General features: G+C 41.2%; 1 protein-coding gene across 4 annotated transcripts in view; it reads right to left on the bottom strand.

The window, feature by feature from the left end:
• The window catches only part of adarb1b (adenosine deaminase RNA specific B1b), a 181,238-nt gene that overhangs the window by 116,299 nt on the left and 42,699 nt on the right, over positions 1-22,240 (bottom strand). Inside the window, exon 1 of one of the 4 annotated variants that reach the window (XM_029703508.1) lies at positions 21,066-21,346. The exons of the other annotated variants lie outside the window; for them this stretch is intronic. The gene's annotated coding sequence lies outside the window, so the exon portion shown is untranslated. Of the gene's footprint in view, positions 1-21,065; positions 21,347-22,240 lie in introns of those variants that run through there. 4 annotated transcript variants of the gene reach the window in all.

Genomic DNA, 22,240 nt, shown 5'->3' with positions numbered 1-22,240 from the left:
ACTAGTAATTTCCCTCGAATTTCACCTTCTCTCCCTCCTATTTCTATCTCTATCATAAATAACCTTGTCTGTCACCTCCCAGCCGCCCCTTTAAGAGTGGGTGGGGGAGGGGTTTCACTGCAACACCAAGCCCAGCATAGGCCGGAACACGAGAGGAATGCATATTGTCAATCTGTAACATTCATTTTGCATAACCAGAATTTAATAAAACCTTAACTCATATTGAAAAAGAGAGCCTTCGCATGATAACCTTGGAGACCAAAACAGACCACCATTTTTAAGCTAGCAAATGAATTCTACCATGTATTTCCTGTGTGGAACAGAATATAGGCTACTATATTATGATGTATGACTATCTGAAGTTACTAGTGGGGTGAAGATTAGGGCTGAATCTTTTCCCGGTAATTTTGCAAAAATGTTCCATCCCGGGAATAAATCCCTTTTCTCCTGGGTAACCTGGTATTTGCTGGCAAAACCGGAAGAGACATTCAAAAGCATTATAAAGCACATTAATACGTCTGGATTTGATTAGAGCTTTGATCAGCAGAAAAGAAAAGCTGATGCCACCGGAGCCTGACGAGCCACATCAAATACATTTACATTAACGACATTTAATGAGCACAAGCCCAATAAAGCCCAAATGATTGTGCCGTTATCCAATACATATACGATATAGGCTACAGAACATTACGCACAACAGAAAAACAAAAGCCCATAGATGTAGCCAGCTATATGCTCTCTTGGGTAAATAAATGAAACTAGCTCCTGTAGGTAAAATCTTTTTTAGTGTGAACTGTATTACTGTACTGTATTATACTGTATTATATGGACTGGAATTACACACATCACTCAAACCGTGATAAAGCAGAAGAGAACATGTGATTCTGGTGCAGCACATGCAGCCAATAAAGTCACAAGTATAGACTTGCGAATTTGATTTTAATTGTGAAATATAATAAGGCCTATTCGTATAAATAGTAGGCTGACGCATATATACCTTTCATAATATTACCCCTAATGTTATTTGCCTTCCTCCTCTTTCTCTCTCTCTATTGTTGCTTCATCCCTTTCATAATTTGTTCGAATGACATCCTTGAATAATATAGGACTGGAATTAGATGCAGAAGGCTTTCACTTCTCTTCACAAAGATTGAATAGTTATGGGTCTGAATAAATACTGTAACTGCTATAGCCTACTGCCACTGCGTGTTTGCTCTTCTTTCAAACTACCTGTGAGTTCTATTGGCTGTTCTATTTAACATTCAGGAAAAAATTGCTTGTGTCCCTTTTCGAATAGTCCTGCCTAACTCAGTTGCCGGTGAGTAAGGAGTATGGATATCACCATGAGGCCAATAGTGACTTTAAAACAGTTCCAGAACTGAATGGCTGTGATAGGAAAAAACTTAGGGTGGATCAACAACATTGTAGTTACTTCACAGTACTAACCGAATTGACAGAGTGAAAAGAATGAATGAAGCCTGTACAGAATAAAAATATTCCAATGCATCCTGTTAGTAATAAGGCACTAAAGTAAAACTGCCAAAATGTCCTGAATACAAAAGCGTTATGTTTGGGGCAAATCCAACACAACACGTCACTGAGTATCACTCTTCATATTTTAAAGCATGGTGGTGGCTGCATCATGTTATGGGTATGCTTGTCATCGGCAAGGACTAGGGAGTTTTTTATGATAAAAAGAAACAGAATAGAGCTAATCACAGGCAAAAATCCTATAGGAAAACGTGGTTCAGTCTGCTTTCCAACAGACACTGGTAGACATATTCACCTTTCAGCAGGCCAATAACCTAAAACACAAGGCCAAATATACACTGGAGTTGCTTACCAAGATGACATTGAATGTTCCTGAGTGGCCTAGTTACAGTTTGGACTTAAATCGGCTTGAAAAGCTATGCCAAGAATTGAAAATGGCTGTCTAGCAATGACCAAGAACCGAACGGAAAGAGCTGGAAGAAATTTAAATATAAAATGTGCAAATATTGTACAAACCAGGTGTGCAAAGCTCTTAGAGACTTACCCAGAAAGACTCCCAGCTGTAATCGCTGCCAAATGTGATTCTAGCTGTATTGAACAAGATGTATTTTTTATTTTTCATAAAAGTTTTACAAATGTTTGAATTTTTCTTCCACTGTGTGACAGAGCATTTTGTGTTGATCGTTGACAAAAAATGTAACAACAAAATGTGGAAAAAGGAAAGAGGTGTGAGTGCTTTCTGAGGGCACTGTAGATTTCATTTATTTTTCTATTCACCTTTAGTTAACCAGGTAGCCAAGTTGAGAACAAGTTCTCATTTATAACTGCGACCTGGCGAAGATAAAGCAAAGCAGTGCGACACAAACAACAACAGAGTTACACATGGAATAAACAAGCGTACAGTCAATAACACAATAGAAAAAAAGAAAGTCTATATACAGTGTGTGCAAATGGCATGAGGAGGTAAGGCAATACATAGGCCATAGTAGCGAAGTAATTAAAATTCAGCAAATTAACACTGGAGTGATAGATGTGCAGATGATGATGTGCAAATAGAAATACTGCTGTGCAAAAGAGCAGAAAAGTAAATAAAAACAATATGGGGATAAGGTAGGTAGATTGGGTGGGCTATTTACAGATGGGCTATGTACAGCTGCAGCGATCGGATAGCTGCGCATATAGCTGATGTTTAAAGTTAGTGAGGGTAATATAAGTCTCCAGCTTCAGCGATTTTTTACAATTCGTTCCAGTCATTGGCAGCAGAGAACTGGAAGGAAAGGCGGCCAAAGGAAGTGTTGGCTTTGGGGATGACCAGTGAGATATACCTGCTGGAGCGCGTGCTATGGGTGGGTGTTGTTATCGTGACCAGTGAGCTGAGATAAGGCGGAGCTTCACCTAGCAAAGACTTATAGATGGCCTGGAGCCAGTGGGTCTGGCGACAAATATGTAGCGAGGGCCAGCCGACGAGAGCATACAGGTCGCAGTGGTGGGTGGTGTATGGGGCTTTGGTGACAAAATGGATGGCTCTGTGATAGACTGCATCCAGTTTGCAGAGTAGAGTGTTGGAGATTATTTTGAAGATGACATCGCCGAAGTCGAGGATCGGTAGGATAGTCAGTTTTACGAGGGTATGTTTGGCGGCGTGAGTGAAGGAGGCTTTGTTGCGAAATAGGAAGCCGATTCTAGATTTAATTTTGGATTGGAGATGTTTAATATGAGTCTGGAAGGAGAGTTTACAGTCTAGCCAGACACCTAAGTATTTGTAGTTGTCCACATATTCTAAGTCGGAACCGTCCAGCGTAGTGATGCTAGTCGAGCGGGCGGGTGCGGGCAGCAAACGGTTGAAAAGCATGCATTTAGTTTTACTAGCGTTTAAGAGCAGTTGGAGGCCATGGAAGGAGTGTTGTATGGCATTGAAGCTTGTTTGGAGGTTTGTTAACCTGTCTGGGCTAGGGGGCAGTATTTTCACGGCCGGATGAAAAACGTACCCAATTTAAACAGGTTACTACTCTGGCCCAGAAACTAGAATATGCATATTATTAGTATATTTGGATAGAAAACACTCTGAAGTTTCTTTCTAAAACTGTTTGAATGGTGTCTGTGAGTATAACAGAACTCATATGGCAGGCAAAAACCTGAGAACAATCCAAGCAGGAAGTGAAAAGTCTGAGAATTGTAGTTCTTCTTTTGATTCTCTATCGAAGCTCCAGTGTCTGTGGGGTGACGTTGCACTTCCTAAGGCTTCCATTGGTTGTCTAAAGCCTTCAGAAAGTGGTTTGAGCATTTTCCTGTCAGTGGGCAGATAATAGGAGCTCAGTTACTGAGTGGTCTGCCTGGCAACAAAGAGATTGGATATGCTCGATCCCACGAGCGTGCCCCTCCTTCTTTATCTTCTTGAATGAATATGCTATTGTCCGGTTGGAATATTATCGAAGATTGATTTTAAACAGCGTTTGACATGCTTCTAAGTACGGTAATGGAACATTTTGACTTTGTCTCTCATTCCGCACTCGCGCGTTATGCCTCTGGATAAGTGATCTGTACGCACGAACAAAACGGAGGTATTTGTACATAAATATGGATTATTTCGAACAAAAACAAAATTTCTTGTGGAAGTAGCAGTCCTGGGAGTGCATTCTGATGAAGATCAGCAAAGGTAAGAGCATATTTCTAATACTAATTCGGAGTTTAGGTTGCCCCGAACTTGGCGGGTGTCTGAATAGCTCACCGTGATGGCTGAGCTATGTCCTCAGAATATTGAAAAATGTGCTTTCTCCGTTAAGCTATTTTAAAATCTGACACAGAGGTTGCATACAGGGGTTGTCTATCTATAATTCTTAAAATAATTGTTAGATATTTTGTCAACGTTTATGATGAGTATTTTTGTAAATTGATGTGCACATTCACCGGACGTTTTGGTGGGAATACATTTTCTGAACATCACGCGCCAATGTAAAATGCTGTTTTTGGATATAAATATGAACTTTATCGAACAAAACATACATGTATTGTATAACATAATGTCCTAGGAGTGTCATCTGATGAAGATCGTCAAAGGTTAGTGCTTCATTTAGCTGTGTTTTGGGTTTCATTGACACATGTCCTTGCTTGGAAAATGGCTGTCTATGTACTCTCCTAACAATCTAATGTTTTGCTTTCGCTGTAAAGCCTTTTTGAAATCGGACAATGTGGTTAGATTAACGAGAAGTTTATCTTAAAATGGTGTAAAATAGTTGTATGTTTGAGAAAGTTGAATTATGACATTTTGTTGTTTTTGAATTTTGTTTTTGATATTTCACTGGCTGTGTCCCGCAGGTGGGACGGTAGCGTCCCACCTAGCCCATAGAAGTTAACACAGTGTCCAAAGAAGGGTCAGATGTATACAGAATGGTGTTGTCTGTGTAGAGGTGGATCAGGGAATCACCCGCAGCAAGAGTGACATCGTTGATATATACAGAGAAAAGAGTCGGCCCGAGAATTGAACCCTGTGGTACCCCCATAGGCACGGTGTGATGTAAAAGACAAAGCAACACTTTACATTACTGTAAAAGGACAAGCATTAGAGACAGCCAGAGAGGAAAAGATCCACATCACAACAAAAACAGTCAACCATACGACAGTCATGATGCTCAACATACACCTGACACACACACACACCGACCGCTCATCAGGCTGATTAGCCCTCAGGGTAAGTACACACTATAGATTATGAGACATGGCCACTCATTAAAAGGGGAGTGAAGAGGAGCGCTGCATTAAAAGCTTCTTGTTCTTCTGACTGATTTAACCGTAAACAACCAAGTTGTAGCTCCACCGTGGCCAGCGGGGTGTGTGCGCGCTTGTATGTGTGTGTGTCAAGTCAAATCAAATGTTATTGGTCACATGAACTGAATAGAGCAGGTTACGTGACAAGTGCACTACCACCTGTGCCATGAAAACCCAGGCTTCTTGTCAGAGGCAGCAATACTCATACCCATACATAAGGAGGATATACAAACATACCAACCATGGGATGATGAGGATGATGATGAATAACTTTAAGATGATGGAGAATAAGTCAAATCGCAGTTATAGATTCAATTATAACAGTCAAGCATAAGATTATGATCAAACATAACCGTCACAGCTTACATAAAAAATGATTATATATAAATTAAGATTAGCATTACAGTCAAATCAAAGACGCTGATACTGAGGATATTTAGTACAAAGAAATCGAAGTGATGATAACGATGAAAGGATAAAATGATACTGTAGTGTAATCCTTTAATCATTATCATTCACTGATTTGTGATAATGATGACAATAGCCAATGACGCAACAGGCTGTGTGAGCTGATGACATTCAGAGGTTCTGTCTCGAAGCTCAAACTCAATTTTGAAAATCCACACTTCGGAGAGCTGTCATTTTCATTCTCCCACCATCGTGTTGTTTCATCTCGCGCTCTCTCTCTCTCACTCACGCATGCACACACAGAGGGAAATCCTCGCCATAAATCAACAATAAAGGCCTCTTCCTGGAGAGTTGTGTTTCATGTTATCTTTTTGGCAGTGAATCACAAGGCCTAACAAGCCCGGGCAGGTGCAACTCAGACTCAATCCCAATACACCACCCCCCCACCCACTCTTAGCCCTCCCCTCCATTTTGCGCAATCCCGCGAGCCCCAACAAGGCTTTGTCAGAGTGGTATTCCAATTTAACTTTGAGAGAAGCGTAGTGCCTTTTCAGCCCCCTAGTTGACCCTCCAAACGAAGCGAATCGAGGTGAAGACTTTCTATCGAGTGGTTCTCAAAAGTTGGACAGTTGCTTCAGGGAAGATGGCTGACAAAAATAATAAAATGGAAGTAAACGTAAGTAATTACAATGAATCATGCAAAAGTTAAGAGGAATATGTTAGTTCATGTAGAGAAACGTTTATGAATGTTTATTGTCAAGCTTTTTGAGCTAAAGAGAAGATGAGATAACGGTAGAGTAGAACAAGTCAATGAGAGGGTGGCTCAGAAAAAAGAGGAGAGAAAGATATGTGATGGAGACATGGGGAAATGGGAAAAGAGGCGAGGGAGAGAGAGATCAGTCGGAACACAGTTGGCCACTGCGGAGTATAACAGTGCTTGTGTAATTTATTCAACTTGTCCCACCAATCAGAACCTATTTCCTACCGGGGACGGAGGCTGCTGCAGCACAGCTCTAGTGGATGTGGCCGGGGGAGAGAGAGTCCTTGACAACACAAGCAAATGAGAGAGAGAGAGATGGGGAAAAGAGAGCATGAGCGAGGAAGAGAGAGAGAGAGAGAGAGAGAGAGAGAGAGAGAGAGAGAGAGAGAGAGAGAGTCCTTGACAACACAAGCAAATGAGAGAGAGATGGGGAAAAGAGAGCATGAGCGAGGAGAGAGAGAGAGAGAGAGAGAGAGAGAGAGAGAGAGAGGGGAAAAGAGAGCAGGAGCAAGGAAGAGAGAGAGAGAGAGAGATGGGGAAAAAGAGAGGCAGGAGCGGACATGAAGAGAGAGAGAGAGAGAGAGAGAGGAGTCTGACACACAAGGATGAAGAAGAAGGGAAAAGAGGATGAGCGGAAGTAAGAGATGGAGGAGAGCGAGAGAGAGAGATGGGAAAAGACGAGAGCAAGGAAGAGAAGAGAGAGTGAGATGGGAAAAGAGAGCATGAGGGGAAGAGAGAGAGGAGAGAGGAAGAGAGAGAGCCCTTGACAGACAAGCAAAAGAGAGAGGGGAAAAGAGAGCATGAGCGAGGAAGAGAGAGAGAGAGAGAGAGAGAGAGAGAGAGAGAGAGAGAGAGAGAGATGGGGAAAAGAGAGCAGGAGCAAGGAAGAGAGAGAGAGAGATGGGGAAAAGAGAGCAGGAGCGAGGAAGAGAGAGAGAGAGAGAGAGAGAGAGAGAGAGAGAGAGAAAGCACGCAATGGAGAGCAAGGATGAGAGATCCAAGGGACAGAGAAATATGACCCTCACAGATGTAACGTCCCAAACTCCCCACACACACATAAAAAACACCCACCCCAGGCTGTTCCTTCCGTCTCGTCAGGATAATGCGCTGTGTGTGTTTGTTTTCACGTGTGTGTGTGCCTGCATGCATGTGGTGGGAGAGAAATGAACAGCAGAGCATCAGAGACTCCGTCTCAGAGAGTGTGTGTCCACTCAGGGAGAGACCATTCCCCAGCAGGGTCAGTGGGAACCAAGCATCACGACATCCACTCACACTCACTGACCTTCTATTCTCTGTGTGTACGTGTGCATTTTTGAGTTGGACTCAATGGTCCATAGATCTGTATAGGGTCCATACAACTCTAAAATGTGCATGCTTGCAGAAATATTATGGTGTGGATCCAAAGAAAGTAGACATTTGGGTGTCTGTGTGTGGTCACTATGAGGCTTTGAGCATATCGCACGCGAGTGCGATTGCGTCCGTTTTAGTTAGCGTGACTCCGCGTCTTTCTAGGACACCCTTTGTTATTGCTCCATGCACTCGGCTGAGGCAGAACTTGCTTTAAAATACACTTCAGTACGCTTCTGTTCAAGCCCTCCAACCCAGTTCCACTTGTTTAACTCAGCCAAACCCATCAATCAAGTTGTCCATCAAATAGTCGAGTACTGTTTAAAAAGCCCCGTCTGCTCCTTTGGCCAGGAGCGCTATCTTTTTAAGACGTCAATACGGCCGCATCGATCGTTATAAAAACGTGGAATTAAATATTGATCTACTACCCCTGTTTCTGCAGCATTTTAACAATCCTCAAAATGCCCTTATGGTCGCTTGTCTGTCTGTGGTAAACATGACCGCTCTAAAAGACTTTCAGGTGGCTGTGGAGGGGACAGTCGTGGTAGCGGTGCTTTGTGACTAGACACAGACCTCTTAAAGACCTCTCGCTGTTAACTCATCATATAGTAAATACTATTTACTTTACTATTTACTAAATAAGTATGTGAGGTTTTTTGCAAAGTCGCCTAGAATAAATGTTTTTCAATATAACACTGGTCCTGGAGAGCTAGGACAAGGGCTGCAGGTTTTTGGGGGGCATAGAAAAGGCACGAAGCAGAAAAAGGGCAAGCATGAGTGACCAAGAGAGGAGAGGAGATAAGAGAGAAGAAAAATTCTACTGGAATACCTTAAGATAGATATATCTGCATATGTGTATGCGAGCATGTGTAGACACAGGGAAATTCTTCCCTCAAAGCGAGTGTAATGCGGTGGCTGACCATTTTCTCCCCTCTCTCTTCTTCATTTGACGGACTCCCTCTTAATCTTCCCCAGGCCGTCTACCTCCTCCCTCGCTCATGAAAGAAGGAAGGCAGCAGAGAGGACAAACTCCATTCATCCACTCGGAGGAGAAAGAATCCCCTGTCCGGTGCTCTCTATCAAAGCCTATCACAGTGCAGTGTGTATTCTTCACTAGTTGATATGCAGCATTGACGTCAGAATATAAAGGGTACATGGTACAGTACAATAACCAGGCAGAAATGAGGTAATAGTCCAGCTACACTCCAAGCCATTCGGAAGGTGAATTCAAATTAGATTTGAGTAGAGGGGATCTTCACGTGAATGTTGGAGATTCCATTTCAATGAACGTATTCAACTGTCACTTTTTTTACATTTTAGTCATTTAGCAGATGCTCTTATCCAGAGCGACTTACATTTCATACATTTCATTTCATTTTCATTTCATACATTTTTTTCCCCCCGTACTGGCCCCCCGTGGGAATCGAACTCACAACCCTGGCGTTGCAAACACCATGCTCTACCAACTGAGCTACAGGGAAGGCCAGTCAGTGATCAAGCGATGAACAGGGTTTATGTGTCTGTATTTCTGTTCCCAATTCATTAACCCTCAGAACCTAATATGTCAAGTGATTCTTATAACACATTCACTCTCTCATACAAACAAAGGCACTGTAAAGACTATTTAATCAAAATTAAATCCTAAAATGAACTTTGAAAACAGGGAATTTGCTTTGAATTGACCCCAACCCTGTTGCAATTTTAAAACCGAGGCTTTGCAAATATCAGAATAACTAAAATAACTGAGAAGAAATATTGGTCAATATGGAATATTTCAGAAGGGAAAACATACGTTTGACCCCCACTTGGTACTCTGTTCGTTCAAAAAACCATTCGGGCCAAGTTGACTTTTCACAATTTGCAATAAATCAATTTCAATTGATAGTGTGTACGTCACATACTGTACATAGAGTAAGCCTGTAGTGTGCGTGTGCATGTATACACTTCACTAGCAAACAAAATCTTGCATGGAGATTAAAGGGCGGCTCCTCACAGCTCTGACCTAGAATGATTAGCAATGGCTTAAGCAGATTTTTTTATCACGTGTGACTGATCAAAACAGTATTGTGTCAAGAGGAAACCAGGTCTCCTTTTAAGACAGAGAGAGAGAGAGAATGATACCCGAGCATAGCAACCCCCTCTGACCATGGACCATACCATAGCCAAAGAGCGTGGGAGCAAAATAATAACAAAAGAGGCTACCCCTTGCCAAGTACCTTCTCCACGGAGTTGAGCGCATTTTTTATTTATTTTTTAAATGAACCAACGACTCCTTCGAGTTGTTATGCGTTGATATAAAAAAAATATATATATCTAAATTCTTAAATCTACCAGGATTTCTGTTAGCAGGTAATTTTAGGCTCAATAAATCAATAAAAATGAAGTTGTCTAATCCATATAATAGACCTAAGAAAAGGGGAGACAAATACAATATGGAACCCATCTCACCTGGAGGGGGGAATGATTGTCCAAAACCAACAAAAAGTGGCACTGACCCAATGATGAAAACAGTGAATATGCACAATCATATGGACGATGTTCTCCGGCTGGTAGTCAATAAGATAGAAGACGATGAAAAGTAGCCTCTTTACAACAATAGCCATTCGTTTTCCAAACTGTTTCCCCGAGATTGTATTTTTAAATATTGCGATATGCCTGGCTGGGTCTCTCTGCTTTTCACTGACAGTCACAACTCAACAATCTTCTATTTGGTATTTGCCGTTCGCTCTGCCCAAATTGTCGGCCCTTCCGACTGTAGGCTATTTGATTTAAAACAAAAAAAAAAAGAATTTTTTAAAAGAGCTAATGATCCTCTGTGGCCAAATCATGCTTTCTGGTGTAGTAGCCTATTTTGAATGATTTGATTTATTTCTGTATAGATGGGAGTAAGTTAATTATGCTATATTATTTTGGCAATTTAATTCAATTAACTTTGGGGAAAGCTTAGCTTCCGCTAGCCTTATGGACATCGGAATTCGTTGCATCCGAGTTGCATGTTCTTGTCACGGTTGTCGTTGGTTAAGGAGGACCAAAACGCAGCAGGTATGTGTAAGCTCATCTTGACGTTTATTAACTCCAAAATGAACACAAAAATAACAAAACGAGAACGAACGATCAATAGACAGTCTGGCAAGGCACAAGGCTAAACTCAGAACAATCTCCCACAAACACACAGACAAACACACCCAACTAATATAGGACTTCCAATCAAAGGCAACACCACACAGCTGCCTTCAATTGGAAGTCCACCCCAATTAACTCTACATAGAAACAGACTACCTAGACTAGACATAGAATTACATAAACATAGATCATAAACCAAAAACCCGGAAATACTAAATCAAACGCCCTTTTACCAAAACACCACCCTGAACCACATAACACAAATACCCTCTGCCACGTCCTGACCAAACTAAAATGACAATTAACCCTTATACTGGCCAGGACGTGACAGTTCTGTTAAAATGAATTACCATAATGAAAATGTGATTTCTGTCATTCTGAGCACCGTGGCTGGACGCCCTAATCAGGTTACGCACCCAATGCATATGGCTCCGGTAAATTTCTTAAAATGTCCGGTGAATTAAAATAGAAACTCTGCCGTGTAACTGTGTTTGTCCTCTGTTGTTTAGCGATTTATTTTGTTTGCTGAAATCCATACTGTTTAATAAAATGTTAAACAAATACAACCACGGACTGTTTCCTTGTTGAGATTCAATGTTGCACATGCGCATTGACTTGCCGTCTTAGAGCAACAGCAATGGGGAAACAGTCGGTGGTTGTATTTGATTTAATGTTTAACTTAAAAGTATTGATTTCATTAAAAAAAAAGAAAGGCACGCAACAGAGGACAAACATAGATACATAGTAAGGGTTTAAGAGTTTACACTTTTGAAGTCTCGACGCATAGTGACTCAAAGGAGTCGGAAGTTCTTTTAAAATACTTTTGTCTGCGCTCAGAGGTACTTGGCAATGCTACCCCATCCATCCTTCCATAGAGCATTATACAAATGCGCCACAGTGCTAAAGTGTTGTCATTTCCGCCCGGCAACAGTCTCTCTGAAGAAAGGCGTGGTTTGAGGCCATGTTGGTGCGACACATGGAGGACAACTCAATCTGAATTAAGATTCAAACGAGTGGGGAGAGCCCAGAGTTTAAACAAATAGATCATTAAATCAATTATTATCAATTAGCAAACCTGCGGAGACGTGAAGCCAGCAGCCAACATTCCCAATTTAAAAATGTTTGCCTTAGAGCTATACATACATAACATAGGATAATACACCCCCCTCCCGTGTACAACCATGGAAAAATTTGCTTGGAATTAGAACAAGTGCCTTGGAGGGCCTCTGGAATACACAGACATCTAGATTTTGCTATCCTTCTCTCCTGGTATGTGGATGTCTATTTGACCTTGAAAAGGATATGCTCCTTAGGCATTCTTTTCAGGCAAAGATACATTTGCTGGATTGTATTAAATCGCAGCATGAGTAGAACTGATATGAACAACATGCATATCCAGGAATGGCACTCGTAATGGACTGAATGGAAAATGTATCTCTATATAACATAAAAGCACAACTGGGTTCACAAGGGACATTCTTAAACCGCTCCTTTGTAAGGCTTGTGTGTAAGCTCACCCACTATGGCAAACATTGAAAACCTTCCAAGTCGCTTGCTCATAAATATTTCAAGATTTCATAATGGGGGGGGGGGGGGGGGTAAAGCAAATTACACCCACAGAGGCAGGCCTGTGACTGAATAATACATGTCAGTGCGTCACGGAAACATAATTTCCCGCAATTTTAAGGAATACCAAGGTCGACATGAGAAATGTGTTGTGGTGTGAAAAAAAAAAAATAGGGCAGGAAGATGTGCCAGTTACTGGCTCTTCTCCCTGGCTACAGCCACATTGTCCTGGTTCACTGAGCATGAGGAGAAGTTGTCTTTCAAGTCCCACATCAGCGAGAGAGAAGGTTCCATCAAAGTTGTGTCCCCCCCCCCCCCAAAAAAAAACTCCATTATGATAGGGGTGGGGGACACCGCTATCCTGATAGCCCCCGCCCAAGTGCAATGTGAAGGCGACTGGAGAAGTGAGAGGCGGCTGACAGCTGACGCACAAAGTCTCGCCCACACTGTCACACGCACAACCCCTTGGCTGTCACAGCGCTGACCACTGTGGTACTGTGCCACCAGCCCTATGGTCGTCAGGACAATATCAGAACAAAAAAGAGCATCACCTTTCACATCTCATTGCATGAACTAATGTGAAGCTAGTTTCAGGGTATATGGGAGATACTAGAACATGCCTCTATAAAAGTCAAGGTCAAAAGGATAAAGGTTGGTGGGGGGGGTGTAACACGAGGTCTATGTCCACATGAGTAAGCGTCAACCCAGAGCAGAAGATTAAACAGAGACAATAACACTTTTCAAGTTACTGTGGGGATGGAAATAAACTTCTCTCCAATCAGAAGCTTGAAGGATGCGGCGGCCCACTTATCTGGCCCATTCAGCAGCATGAGAGTCAAACACGAAGAAGTGTCACACTCTGTGACGATGGGAGACAAATAACTGCTACAGAGCCATCAATCAAAGGATGATGTATTACTGTGTGACAGCTCCGTCGTCACACACACACACACACACACAAACCATGAGTCTCAGCTCACTGGGTCGCTAACTAGCCGCTAAGCCACTTCATCTCTGCCCCAAAGTCATCAAACGCTAGCAAAACTGTGCTGTGTGTCTTCATTGTATGTGGTTGACTAACAACACGAAAGGGACAGGAAAGTACCAGGCCTCAGAACAAAAGTAATTACTACTTTATCAAACGTATATTTACAATGTGTGACTTACTGCAGACAAATTTGTGTACTAATTGGACAACAAAACGTTAAGCTACTTTACCATGATGATTAGAGAGATTTAATCGGATGATTAGAGTGACTATGATGATTAGAGTGACAACGATGATGACAATGACTATGATGATTAGAATTACTGATGATTAAAGTGACAACGATGATGACCATGACTATGATGATTAGAATTACTGATGATTAGAATGACTATGATGATTAGAATGACTGATGATTAAAGTGACAACGATGATGACCATGACTATGATGATTAGAATGACTATGATGATTGGAATGACTATGATGATTAGAGTGACTATGATGATTAGAGTGACTATGATGATTAGAATGACTATGATGATTAGAATGACTATGATGATTAGAGTGACTATGATGATTAGAGTGACTATGATGATTAGAGTGACTATGATGATTAGAATGACTATGATGATTAGAATTACTGATGATTAGAGTGACTATGATGATTAGTGACTATGATGATTAGAGTGACTATGATTAGAATGACTATGATTAGAGTGACAACGATGATGACAATGACTATGATGATTAGAGTGACTATGATGATTAGAGTGACTATGATGATTAGAGTGACTATGATGATTAGAATTACTGATGATTAGAGTGACTATGATGATTAGAATTACTGATGATTAGAGTGACTATGATGATTAGAATTACTGATGATTAGAGTGACTATGATGATTAGAGTGACTATGATTAGAGTGACAACGATGATGACAATGACTATGATGATTAGAGTGATTATGATGATTAGAGTGACTATGATTAGAGTGACAACGATGATGACAATGACTATGATTAGAGTGACAACGATGATGACAATGACTATGATGATTAGAGTGACTATGATGATTAGAGTGACTATGATTAGAGTGACAACGATGATGACAATGACTATGATGATTAGAGTGACTATGATGATTAGAGTGACTATGATGATTAGAGTGACTATGATGATTAGAATTACTGATGATTAGAGTGACTATGATGATTAGAGTGACTATGATGATTAAAGTGACTATGATGATTAAAGTGACTATGATGATTAGAGTGACTATGATGATTAGAGTGACTATGATGATTAGAGTGACTATGATGATTAGAGTGACTATGATGATTAGAGTGACTATGATGATTAGAGTGACTATGATTAGAGTGACAACGATGATGACAATGACTATGATGATTAGAGTGATTATGATGATTAAAGTGACTATGATTATTAGTGACAACGATGATGACAATGACTATGATTAGAGTGACAACGATGATGACAATGACTATGATGATTAGAGTGACTATGATGATTAAAGTGACTATGATGATTAGAATTACTGATGATTAGAGTGACTATGATGATTAGAATTACTGATGATTAGAGTGACTATGATGATTAGAGTGACTATGATTAGAGTGACAACGATGACAATGACTATGATGATTAGAGTGACTATGATGATTAGAGTGACTATGATGATTAAAGTGACTATGATGATTAAAGTGACTATGATGATTAGAGTGACTATGATGATTAGAGTGACTATGATGATTAGAATTACTGATGATTAGAGTGACTATGATGATTAGAATTACTGATGATTAGAGTGACTATGATGATTAGAATTACTGATGATTAGAGTGACTATGATGATTAGAGTGACTATGATTAGAGTGACAACGATGATGACAATGACTATGATGATTAGAGTGACTATGATGATTAAAGTGACTATGATTATTAGTGACAACGATGATGACAATGACTATGATTAGAGTGACAACGATGATGACAATGACTATGATGATTAGAGTGACTATGATGATTAGAATTACTGATGATTAGAATGACTATGATGATTAGAATGACTATGATGATTATAATTACTGATGATTAGCGTGACTATGATGATTCGAATGACTATGATGATTAGAGTGACTATGATGATTAGAATGACTATGATTAGAGTGACAACGATGATGACAATGACTATGATGATTAGAGTGACTATGATGATTAGAATTACTGATGATTAGAGTGACTATGATGATTAGAGTGACTATGATGATTAGAATTACTGATGATTAGAGTGACTATGATGATTATGATGATTAGAATGACTATGATTAGAGTGACAACGATGACAATGACTATGATGATTAGAATTACTGATGATTAGTGACTATGATGATTAGAATGACTATGATGACTATGATGATTAGAGTGACTATGATGATTAGAATTACTGATGATTAGAGTGACTATGATGATTAGAGTGACTATGATGATTAGAATTACTGATGATTAGAGTGACTATGATGATTAGAGTGACTATGATGATTAGAATGACTATGATGATTAGAATTACTGATGATTAGAATGACTATGATGATTAGAATTACTGATGATTAGAATGACTATGATTAGAATGACTATGATTAGAGTGACAACGATGATGACAATGACTATGATGATTAGAGTGACTATGATTAGAGTGACTATGATGATTAGAGTGACTATGATGATTAGAATTACTGATGATTAGAGTGACTATGATGATTAGAGTGACTATGATGATTAGAGTGACTATGATGATTAGAGTGACTATGATGATTAGAATTACTGATGATTAGAATTACTGATGATTAGAGTGACTATGATGATTAGAGTGACTATGATGATTACAATGACTGATGATTAGAATGACTATGATGATTAGAATGACTATGATGATTAGAATGACTATGATGATTAGAATTACTGATGATTAGAGTGACTATGATGATGACAATGACTATGATGATTAGAATTACTGATGATTAGAGTGACCATAATGATTAGAGTGACCATGATGATTAGAGTGACCATGATGATTAGAGTGACTGCATTATGCAACAAAGAATCATGATGAATCGCCTTGTCAAGCAACAAGCCTGGGACTTCATCGTAATTGTGTGAAGTCATCATTCGGAACTTTCAAAAGCCTTTACACAGTAAAAGTGGGAGCAGGATGACTCGGTCCACCCTGTGAGCCAAGTTGAGAGATACAGTACATGGTCTGAAGCATTGAAAAGACGTCAACCTTGCATCTCAGGAGTCATACTCTGTGTGAGGCCTCCTTTCCCTTGACTCCTCAGCCAATGGGGTAATGCAATTAAGCAATGGACAAATAGATGACAAATGTTTGAGATGGAAAAACAGAAGTCATCTTAATTCCGGCACGCCATCTCCAGTCAGCGAGAAACCCCTAAAGGTTGATGACACTCATCACTTTGATGATCCTGGGATTGTTATTTAAAGCGAAACCCCTCTGCACCACATGTCAGACCCGGGTGGAGTGAACCGCAAAAGACACCAAGCCTGGGTGGCACCGCCAAGCGTTCAGGCTCTGACAGTCAGGTGCCATTTAGGGAGGGAGTTGGGTGCATCTGGGGCTTCCATTTTAAGTCAGCCAAATATCTATGAGGGGGAACACAAAAAATCCAACAAAACTTGGGATCTTTTTGGTTTGCCCACAACATAAAAGCACACATAGGCTTTTATGGCTGATAGTCAGCTTGTTGGACCTCAGCAGTGATGGGGGAAGAAAAAGAGGGAGAATCACAAGTATGGTACCCTTCTTGCATTTGGGCCCGCATTCAGCTTCTGATCAGAGGAGATCTGCCAAGACACATCAGATTCATTTGACGTCTGCGCTAGAGTGCCCCCCCCCCCATCCCATCTGACTATTCTCAGAGATTGGCTCTCTGAAGAAGTCATGGTTCTCACACGTAGAAGTCAACCTCAAGAGGAATAAATTGGGACCGTGTGCACACACATGCACACAAGACACCCACAGTAGACACATTTTCACACAAGCTTGCCACCGGCCAGACATCATCATCTTCTACATCTCACTACTGGTTCGCTCTGATCCCTTTGAGACATTTTAGTCCCATCACAAACAAAACAGGCAAATGCAGCCCAGCAGTGGCCTGGCAGTCCACAACATCTTCTCAGTGGAGAGGAAACAAAAGCTGATTCAATTTGGGTTTGCACTGGGCAAAAATGTATATTGTTGGTTTGTCATTTCCATACTGGTATCAGGGGAGGATACAGTTTACATAGAGGAGACCTTAAGTAAAGAATTGCAATTTGTTAGAGATTGGTTGACTGACGACAAATTGTCCCTACATTTGGAACAAAACGTAGAATGCTTAGGGCTGACAAGATAAAGGTAAACTGTGCAGGCAAGGAGATTGAATCTAAAACAAGTGTAACTTATCTTGGTGTGTCCCTCGATCAATCCCTTTCTGGAGACCTGACTGCTGCAAAATGTGTTTCTAAAATGGCGAACAAATTGAAATGTTTATATCGTAACACTAGATGTTTTAACATTGAAGTTAAGAAAGTGCTTGTCTCAACCTTGGTTCAGTGTCATTTTGATTATGCCTGCTCTGCTTGGTATAGTGGGCTATCAAAAAAGCTGAAAAAGAGAATGCAGGTCATGCAAAATAATGTTATCGGGTATATGCTGAATGTCCCCCCTAGGACCCACATAGAGTTACAGGAGTTCTGGGAGGTGGGCTTGTTGCCTTTGGAGTCCAGACTGGACCAACTTAAACTTGATCATATGTTTGACACCTTAAATGATCGTGCCCCAGGTTATACGAAGAACCACATTGAAATCGTCTATAACCAACACAGTTACAATACCAGAGCTAGTGTTATGTATTGTAAAATCCCAAGAGTAAACAGTACAGCGAGGAGCACGTTTTTCTATACAGGCATTTGTCTATGGAATAGACAACAAAAAAGTAGAAATAGCTTTAAAAAGCAGGCAAAGGTTTTCATTTGGACAAGGTTGTCTAAGTAAGAGAAACCACTCCCTTGTTTACCCTACGGCTGGTCAGGTGTATTTATTTGAATGATAGGCATGATGTGCAATGAATAGATCGTTTTTTAAGGTCGAAATGTGAAATTAATATGGTTGAATTTTAAGGTTAGTGAAAAGTGCAGTGAATAGTACCATTTTTTAGGATGTCAATATAAATGAATATACTTATGGTTGTTTGTCATTTTGTCTTGCCTTTTAATCTTTATATGTGTTATTGTTTTTACCATCGAGGACCACTTTGGAAACAAGTGTTTTAATTAATATTTATAAGTGATATCCTCTGGGTCCACATTGTACATTTTGTTGTATATGTCTGTTACCCCAAATAAATTCAATTAAATTCAATTGCTCTAATGTTTGTGGGGGGAAGCACAAATCACTTAAAAAAAAAAAGATTATACACAACATTTTAAGCCAAAAGCCATAGCTAATTAGATTTGAGCTCTCTGTGGTTACAGGGAAAGCAAAGCAGGGAGAGTGAGGCAACAGAAACATCCAGTCATCGGGTGGAGTAGCTTTAATATACACTGTAAGCTGCTCTGGATAACATAATATGCTAAATTGTGTTCAAAATGTTAGTATTACTGGAATGCATATAATGTTGTATTGTAACGTTCAGTTATGCCATGTAAAAGTATAATGATGCACTTAGTCTTGTTTTCAAGGCGACAACACAGCACAGGGAAACATACTATAATATGAAACAGGCTAAATGATAAACTATGGTACAAAAAACATAGATCCCTAGCTTTAAGGCTATATAAAATATAGCTGTTAGGCTATGTACTAAGTACTATGATACTTTTAGAGCTGTGGGGTGTAGGCCATGTAATGTAGTCGGAGGCTGTGGAGTTTCTGCCGCAGGTTGTCCTCGAGAAGAGCAGGGCTCAGTCGACCTGACACCGTCTCATGCTCTCCGTCCGGGCACCCATTTCTCATGATCAGCGTGGGCATCACAAACAGGTCAGATGCTCTGCATAACCGAACGGAGACCTCCGTTATAAGAATGTATCTCTCTCACACACACCCACTTCCAGAGAGGCATTCAAACCTACTACAGAGGTCCTGTTTACACTCACCATGAGGGTTATTCAAACCAAGCTCAATGATCAAACAGGCAACTGGCAGCGCTGTATTCACAACGACATAATAGTCCAAGTACAGCTGTAAATTGCCATTGATCTGTGAGTAAGCAGATCTGTGGAGTGTCCTGAGGCCCAGCGTGGTGAGGCCCAGCGTGGTGAGCTTGGCTGTGTGTGGCACATAAAGATGCCTGCTGCTGGTTTCCGACAGGGAGAGTGCTTCCTCGTGAACAGCAGGTGTTGCTGGTTGGATTCACAGTTCGCTGGTAAAGTAACCTCTAGAGTTCCCTTTTTAACCCTCCGACATCCAGACATTTTAAATACATGCACACAGCTGGATTTAAAAATCGGTGCATATGTAATATACTCCCAAAGTATTTTTTTTTTTAATAAACCACCAAAGTTTAACTGGGTTTTAGCCGGGACCTTAAGTAGGGGCAATGTAAGTAGAAGATAAATAGAGATAAGATCTGTAAGCAGTGTACACTGAAGTGAGCCCCGCGTCGGGCATCAGGATCTCAGTTTGAGCCTGGCTAATGGCCCAAACAGCCTGAGCGATTCACAGCCCGGGACAAAAGGAGAGGATCGGCTTGGACTCCATTCTCTTAAACCAGAGGAAACAAGAGGAGTCAGGGATTACACCAGCTAAATCACTCCGCCGGAGCTACCAACCATAGCCCGGTAACACAGCTTCTGCGCTCATGCCAATTTGATCATAGAGGGAATGGAACGGCAGAGAATCCTCTCAGTGATTACTACGTTCCCTCAGTCAGAGGTTAATTGGAGATTTTGTGTGGGGGAGATGAGATTGGGAGTCTTTTTGGAGTAACACTTGAGCAAATACTGTAATTCTAGTCTACCTGTCAATGCTAAAATATCCATCACATCCAGTTTGCAATAGTGTGGAAAACTCTAGAAGTGACTCAGGATGGCTTTGGTTGTGAAGTGTGACCCTTCAGTTGGTAACTGTCTGTTTGCCCTCCTCTGCGGGCATGTTAGGGTTCGTGGGATTCTGTGGTGCCAGCTGTGCCTGTGGTACGCCCGCTTCCAGTCTCTCAGAGTAGCAGTTGTCAAGGCTGATGTACATAGTCAGCAGCAGACTACCCAAACAGTTCTCGTGTGTACACACGCAAATACAGACAGACAAACACACTAGGCGTTCATATGACACCAGGGAGAACTTGTTTAACTATGAGCACTTTTGCCGCATGTTTGTCTCCGGTTCACAGCTTGGAACTAACACACCATCCCTTTATTTGCCCACCACAGCGAGCACTGAATTATTACTGCGTAGCTAGTGCCACGGTAAGAAGCCTTGCCTCTCGACACTGCTGCAGAGTAGAGGCAGCAAGTACGCTGCTGTTCACCCAGAGAAAAGAGATGCAGTCTACCTGTGTGGAAAAAGAGAATGATTTATCAAAGCAATGGACCTTCTCACCTGCTGGTTGGCTGATCCAGTCCAGGATTGACCTAGTCCACGCCCATGAGAGAGAGAATCCTCTTTCCCCTCGCCGTTCTATACAACACTTCACTAATTGTTGACTGACGTGTTGCATATTTGCTTTTGGCATCCTCTCGAAGGACACGAAAGGATATATGAAAAGACTCTAGCCAGTTAATCATAAACAAACTTGCGTAGGTCTGGAGAGCTGTGGTAGCGTGGGTGGGCTAGCAAGTGTGAGAGGAGAGTTCCATGGTGAGGAGGAGGGATGGCGAGTGGGAGAAAAGGAGAGAGCAGGCGCTCGGCTTTAGCAGAGCATCAGCACTGCGCATCTGTCACCAAGATCAAAGAGGTTCATATTTTTACCTCGCGAGGCCTTTTGTGCTGCCTTCTCCCTGGTCTCCGCAAAGAAAATCAAACATCCCATGCTCTCCCTCCTCCATCATCTCAAAACGTTTGTTTGGTACGAGATTAAAACAAGGTGTATAGGGCTAAACCTGAAAAGTTAACGTTTTAACGGGTCAACTTCTGTGGATGTGATTTGGATATCTGTACAGTCCCGCATCAATCACAACAATCCTAGCTCAATCAATATGACGTGTAGAAAAAGGGTACAGTATCCACATTAATCTTTGGGTTTATCCCCTCGTGCAGCAATTAAGAAGCTACAGAGCCGTTGATAGTTTCGCTTTCTGTTCCGCCAAGTCCTCCAGAGGACACTTCTCTTCTCCTTAAACAAAGTGCCTTTGTGTTTCCAGCGTGCTCACACATGCCCCTGTCCAATTAAATCACCATCAGCTGGCCCATGTTCCCATATAATTGACAGTGTCTAAACCTACGGGCCAATGGCGAGAGCGCAGTATCACTCAGTCAGTTTCACAGTAAATGGATGCTCTCCAAGCTCATCACTAAACAAAATAAGGTTTTAAACAAAAGAGGGTCCTTGGATCAATGGGAAATCCCCCCCAAAATTGAGTGTTTGTTGATGCATTGGTGTTCTTCCCCTTGTTGTGTTGACCTTCCCTTGACCTCAAACTAAGCCAAGTGGAGGACACGTGGAGAAAGCACTTCAAGCCTGAGGTAAAGGACATTCCTCGAAGGACCCATTTTGCATTTACATTTACTGTAAAATGCTGGTCATCAAATACAGATTACAGTGTTTTCCACTAGCT

This window comes from Salmo trutta, chromosome 20 (genome assembly GCF_901001165.1).
Source record: "Salmo trutta chromosome 20, fSalTru1.1, whole genome shotgun sequence".
NCBI lineage: Eukaryota > Metazoa > Chordata > Actinopteri > Salmoniformes > Salmonidae > Salmo > Salmo trutta.
Note: the sequence above shows the minus strand (reverse complement) of the source record. Positions and strands in the feature narration are given on the sequence as shown.